Here is a 7,430-nt window from a genome sequence, read left to right on the forward strand (position 1 = left end):
ATATGAGCAGGTATATTCTCGTCTAAATATCCGATCCGCAGGGGTTTATATGACAGCATAGACTAAAGAGAAAATATGAAATACTTTCAAAAAGAGGAATAAGCGAAATTGTGTGAGGTGTTGTAAATGTGAACACTAGTTTATACACATATATTTAAGATATGCTTGCTGTGTCTTCGATCGTTCCTGACGAAAATGCTTTCCTGGACGTTACGGGAGACACAATTGCCGGTGTAACATCCTGCTAAAACCTACATAGGTTATTGGTACTCTTAGTATGTATTGCAGTTTTTGTTGGTTTTGTTTCATCCTCACTTCCGGTTGTTTTTCGTTGATATCGCTTTCTGCCTACAACGCGTACATATATCTTTATTAAAGCCAGTATATCTGTTTTCCGTTCAACTTAGCTGTATTCAACATATGTTCGTAATCTTTTACAGTTTTGTAGTCAATGCCTGTTAAGGATATAGTTATTCAAATGTGTTTTCATTAGATGTATTTCCTAAAACTTCGTTAATCCATCTCGATGTACCATGAATCCATTTTTGAAATGTTGTTTTACCAGACACAAGGCCATAGAACGACGATCATGTAGATTGAACGTGTCGGTTTTAGACGACTGAGCATGGATGCTAAGTTGTCCTAATCGTCTGGGGAATGGAACTCCCGTGATAATTTCCCTTTTCATTAACTAAATAATGTTTTGTATTAGGTATGCTTGATTGAATACACCAATCAGGGTTTGCGACTGTTAATCATTTCAGCATACATATGGATCATTCCAGTATCTCATGTCCCAGTAGAACCATAGTAAAATATTCCGTGTGTCGTCGTGGTCCAATACTGTATCCCTGAACGTACCGTGGCGTAGCGTCCCGCCCGTCTGTACCGAACCGAAGGGATATATTCATCATATTCCTGGAAACTTCTGTCTGTCAAACCCGAATTATAGTCGTGCCAAAACCAAGCTACGATTCTATTGGCTGTTGAACATGATTAGTAGCTCGTGCAGGGCTCGTGTCGATAGCCGCCAAACTGATCGCGGGTTCAGCATCCCATACCACAACGATACTAGATCGATATAATGTTGTTATGATTTTGAATAAAGCAGGAGTGTTTAGTGTAAATGTGATGAACCAGCGGTGTGTTTGTGAATGAAGCTGATACTTAAGCCACTACCTGGCGTTTGACCCTACATCAATCACACTTCGCCATAGATCAATTGGCTTCCGACGGCACTAGAGGCTGTGCTCTTGTATACAGTAGACTCGCACACAGCTGCCGTAGCAGTACCTATACCCGGACGTATATATTAACAGTACGACCACGAGTAACATCGGGTTCGAAAAAATTGACCCAACTTTCTTCATACAAGTTGTGTGGTATGTGCTCTATTGTTTTGTGATGTGATATCAGTTGTTGAGGCGACACCAAGACGACGAGAACGGAGTAACACACTTGCGTGATTCATAAACTACGCTAACCTGGGTGTGACAATACTAACCTAACTTTGGAGTATAGTAGGTGTACCTGTTACCTTGGTTATAGTTTACATGCGCGTTCTAGGTGTCCTTGACGGCATATTTTACCACTGAATTGTGAATGAATCGTATTTAAAGGAGTGTTCTTGCAAATTGCTTTTCAGTTAAATAGGATTAATTAAAACATTGAACTCTGGACTTTAATCTCAGAGGATTACGTTACAGGTAAGTCTACAAACTTCATCACTTCCTAAATTATTTTTGGTAAAGAAAGTTGCGAGATAATAAAGAACAGACTATTTAAAGTTGTGTTCAACAGTAAATGGGTAAAATATCGTACTAGAAAACGGGATATTATAAAATGTTTGGTTGTAAATAGGAATATTTCGGGGAAAAAAGGAATGGGTTTTTGTTTAATAAAACGGAAAAGACGACAACTTTTAGCCACCATTAAGCCGTAAAATTGTGTCAGAATCTAGAGAACTGTTTAAATAACAGTGGAGCATCCATGGTTTACTTCCCTGCAACTTTGATGTCTATGCTATCTCGTCTAACTAAATCAGAATACCAATGTCTGGTTTAATATGGAGTCACTCGCAGAGAAAGCGATAATAAAGCCTTATCAAAATTTTGAACAGAAATCGATTTTTGTATTACAAATTTGTTTAGTCATCAGGAAGTGTTATTAGTTGAATTACAATTAGTTTGCTCTCGAACGGATTTAAGAAATGTGAGATTTATGCATACATGATGCAAAGAAAACGCGTTTTGCTGAATAGAACTTCCTGCAATTAAATATTGCGTCACAAACCATCTTGCGTGTGACTTTCATAGAGATTGAAATATTTCAATGTTAAAAAAATGAAGATCGTCTGTACATTAATTTAAACTTGTAACTTATTGTATGATGGTAGTTATATGATTCGGACAACTGAAACATACCAGTGAGGACATTCTGGTTATATAAGAGCTTTTGTTAATCCTGTGATTCCCTTTTTTCATAATGAACAAAACCAACAATTTGTATTAGATGATTAAAAAACAAATGCTCCTGTTACTCTGTGATTGAACATGGTTCTGGTATAATTATAAAATCTAACGTTAACAAGCTATTTTCCCGACGGCAAACATTGTACAAAGTGGTGAATATTGTTTTAAAACGCGTGAATTGTAATTAAACTCGGTAAACGAGATACCACGTCTGTTATTGTAATTTATGACAAGCCTCACAAAAGCAAATCATTGGAAGAAAAAGTCATTTCATATGCCATCGTGTGCCATGCGAGCAAGGCGCGCTACGTTCCGGCCGGGATAACGTGTGGTGGCCAAGATAGGGAGCGATCATTAATTGTAAGCAGACGACGGTGATGGCCAAGGCTGATCACTATAGGTACACATCGTGGTTATGAGTTTTTAATGACCTGTGTACGGCGGTAAACTTAGTTCGCTAGTGTAGGGTGTTGATAGACACGTTTTCACTTTAAATGTGACTACTGTTTAGTACACCCAGCTCGTAAATACGGACAGTGTCCTGATCTGATCTGGTATCCAACAAATGCATGAAACTTATATAGGACATTTCAATGAAAACAAAATATATAGGCATATCAGTATATATGTCAATGGCGTATCGAAACACCGGGTCTATTCCACACGTACTCAAAACAAATACATATTTCACAGCGGGAATGCAAGAAAAAGAGAAAAAGTGGTTATTCCTGTTGCCGGTTTATGTGACGACATCACAATAAACAAGTTCCTACATTCCACACGATGTAGGTGAGCTTCGTCATATATATGTTGCAATGTGCGACTTTTGTCGAGGAAATAATGAACTCTAAATCTGTCGAATAGCTAGTCACTTTAACACCCGTGCAAAGTATCCCAAAACTTGTCTTAATAGACGTTTATCTAATTTGTCGATATTTTCCCGATTCTTTGTAGGTTTTGCCTAATTTTTACCATGTGTAGACAGCATACTTTCTTCACCTATAACACCAAACATACATGCACCGACATAACTATATGCTAAAACGAGAAATTACAGAGACACGATTGCGCTTCCTTCAATGAGTTATTCAATTTCTGCAAATTGCTCCTCATATTTGTGTCGAGTGTGTTATACCGTTAGTTCAACGAACATTTATATTTGCAGGCATAACGAGTCTGACTTTTTATTTGTCAGGTAACTTTAAGAAAGATTTGTCCGCGTAATTGCAAGACTAAAACTGATCAGGTACAAGGACTGGGGAAACCCGTCAAACCATTCTTTGCGCTACAATAAATCGCGTACTGCAATTGTGATCATGCTTGTTTCCGCAGGTTTTAGTGTTATTGCATTCTAACTCATTATATCAATAGGACGAGGGCCATTTGTAACGGTTGTTGATACTTGTAGTGTTAATACACTTGTAAAGCTACATCAGGCACAACTCTACCGTGGACAATAGCTCAGGATGAACGGCCTGGCTATCACCCGGAACGGTATTTTTTTGTGGTACGCAAGTAATTATAAAATATTTAACAAACACATTTCTTTAAACTGAATATTCGTAACATGGTATAGCACGTGTAGTCTCGATAGTATTAATGTTGATTTATAGTAGAACAAATAACTCTCCTGTACCTTCTCTTATAAAACACCAACACGTCTGATCTCGATAAAGAGAGGAAACGGGGCAAAGAAACATCGTGTAGGAGTGAACCACAATATGCGCTATGTAATGCATGGGAAACATACAATATCTAGACATACATATATGCGTAGAAACACTGTTTTGCGCATACATGGAAATGTACTTCTGCATAAATATACACGAGACTTCGTCTTTCATGGATTTATTGCAAGGATTATTAAAAGTAATACAATGTACTGTTCGTTAAGATTTAAATCGTTATGTTGTAGATAAAATAGCTGTAATTGTTTGGAATGTAACACAATAAATGTTGTGCATATTGTTAAACAGTGTTGTAACATTGTAATATGTGTATATGAAACAAATACATCGTATAAATAAGTACAATCACTCTTTCGTTCAAGGGTGTACAACGATGATGTGTCGCGCACGGATAGAAACAACGCATCGTGCACGGGTTTGAGCAATACAAAATATTAGCATTAAAACTCAAAAGTGTCCCGCCAAGGTATAAACTACATCGTGTATTGGTATAAAACCATATGTCTTACACGAATAAAACAAACATACATCTTGTATGGAACCTTTATCGATATAAAATAAATACGCCATACAATGTTATGGTAAAGACATCACCATGTACAGATTTTTATAAAACCGTCATCGGTTATAGATATAAACATGGCGTCGTGTTTGAGTAAGCAAATATATCGTGCCCGGGATTAAACAGTGTGACTTGTACAGGTATAAGCTATGCATCGAATACATTGTGTATGGATGTTAACTTGATGTCGTACACTGGGTCTAATAAAAAAACATGTACCCGCACAAAAGTGTAAAATAATGTGACATACATTCCAACTACACTAAAGGCAATGGTCGTACAGGATATAGACAGCAATGAAATCTGCATTACTACAGAGTACAGGTACGTTGTATAAACGATTAGTAGTGAACAAGATACACAAAATATCTCGTGCCTTGTGTTAAAACAATTCTTTGCATTGATTACCGATTTTTCATTTGCAGATTCTCGAATGAGAATATTTAAAGATACTTCGCTGAATAAAGGATCACTTTTTACATGGTTTTGTAAATGCGTTTAACGATATTGAAATTGTCATTGTTAAACACTAGGACTCATAGAACAGTTTAAATAATTGAATTTTCTCTTTTTTAACTTCAAATAAAAAAGAAAGTTTAATCTCTGGGGAAATTAATTGTAGTGTTCGAGGTTTGAATAAAATATTTCAAGAAAAAGTCATTTTATTTCATTTGATAATTTGTAAGTAGGCCACAAACCGATATGAAGTAAAACTGATCCTACTTGGTGATAAAATGATAAGAAAATGGCTTCGTTTATGCACTAATTTAACAAGAAAAGCTGCATTTCTCTGCCTGTAACATATAATTCTTTAAACAGCATGACCAGGCCCCGGGATGAGGATGCAATCTAAGGCTTAAGTGTTTGCTAAGTCATGACTGTATGGTGTCACTTTTCATGACGTTATTCGTGATTGGTCAAGTCAAAACTTAAGACACATTTTAGACTTAAGATTGTTTCATGATCTCGGGGGCAGGTGAATGGATCCAAACCATTGTCCCTATATACATAAATGAACAATAGTCAGTTATAACAAAAAAGACGTGTATATTCGTTATCTTTGATCAATACACTCGTATAGTTGATTTACTAAAACATACAAAATATGTTCAAATTTTTAATTAACAAAAATCACTTTTCCACTAAAATTGTTGGGGTTTTTTGTTCATTTTGTCACATCTAAAATCATAAGAAGCTATTGTTTTTTTCAATACAGCATTCACAGTTCACAATATCCAATTATGACGTTAGATCGCACCAGACAGAATTGAACTTTATTGCAACTTAGACCATACACTTTATCGATTTTGTACATTATATGTGGTGAAACATATGATGATATACGGACTTAGCTGGAAATCGTAAAGGGTTAACGGTTTTTGTTTGTATAGGTAAGGTCAAACAAAGACGGGATTTCTTGCTTAGTGAACATTGAACAAACACAATTGATCTTTAGGAATCTATATAGTTTAACTGTCTCTATGACCTAAGCTGCTTTTTGGTTACGACTGATACAGTAGGGGGCCACATCAGCCGCAATTTACGACGGCATTCAGTGGGGTACAGCAGCGGTATTCTTTTTTCCGAACTTGCTGACTTGCAAAATCACATGCAGATAGTACGATTAGGAGTGTGAATATAAACGAATTTATGTTAGGTTGTATGAAATAGCGATTTTATTACCGTTCTGAAAAAGTCACAGCATTGAAACTCTACAACATATTCGGTACTCGAAACCGATATTCAACAACAGCCTTCTTACAGAATCAAAAACGAGCAGAGCGTATCAGGAATTTAAACAAAAATTGGACGGTTTTCCGGTTTTTGACTTGACCCGCAAATGGCATCCGTCGTGATTTCTCCCGTTAAATCCAATAAATGACGCAGGTCACCAAGTCACAGTGGAAAGGTATCTTACCATGTCGGACAATATAACTTTAATTTGGTGGACTCCAAACATAACCAATCTTTGTTATGCATGTGTCAATAGGCCCCATCTAACAGAGATATAATGATTCTTGGACAATCCGCTGTAGTATCCCATAGGTTATAATACATGTATTTATCGTAATAATCAGGCAACCGTTGTATGTTGCGTTCAAAATCTCCATTTTCATTCACCAGGTGGGTCTTTTTCACACTGCAAAGAGTAATAACGCGTCTTTAGAATAAAAGCGCCCGTAACCTACGTATAGATAAAGACAGGATTATCTTTCCTTAGCAAAAACGGGAATGTACCTATAAAGTATGGGAGAAACAGAACGTCTAACACAGCTTATAATCTCACATTAAAATGTAAATCGTATTGTAAATGCGTATCAAAATTTACATAAAATATGACATCGTAATACATACACTGTTACTAATAAGATGTACGGTAAACGTACAAGATAGGAGCAAATGTAAGACATGGCTTTATGGATTTCTAGGCGATTGGAATAGAATATAGGAGACCTATAATGATAATTTATACGGTGGGTCAGCACAGTGAACCTACAAAGTTAACATACAATATGATAGTATGCCCTGCCACGAATATGAATGGATATTTTGCTGTGAACTTTAATGTTCAAACAATCTATCACCTTTAACCAGCTTGCCAAATGTATGCCATATAACAAGTTTATGGAAAACCACATGCAAAGATCATTCAGGATACATGTTTCGTCTTTAAGGTTTTCTCGTAAACCCCCGACCCCCTCCCATCCC

General features: G+C 36.5%; 1 protein-coding gene across 2 annotated transcripts in view; it reads left to right on the forward strand.

The window, feature by feature from the left end:
* The first annotated feature begins 1,025 nt into the window (after window positions 1-1,025).
* Window positions 1,026-7,430, forward strand: part of LOC110445429 — a 176,327-nt gene continuing 169,922 nt past the window's right edge. For both annotated transcript variants that reach the window (XM_021490054.1, XM_021490055.1), the window contains exon 1: window positions 1,026-1,706. The gene's annotated coding sequence lies outside the window, so the exon portion shown is untranslated. The remainder of the gene's footprint in view (window positions 1,707-7,430) is intronic.

Source organism: Mizuhopecten yessoensis, unplaced genomic scaffold (assembly GCF_002113885.1).
Source record: "Mizuhopecten yessoensis strain PY_sf001 unplaced genomic scaffold, ASM211388v2 scaffold2303, whole genome shotgun sequence".
NCBI classification, from domain to species: domain Eukaryota; kingdom Metazoa; phylum Mollusca; class Bivalvia; order Pectinida; family Pectinidae; genus Mizuhopecten; species Mizuhopecten yessoensis.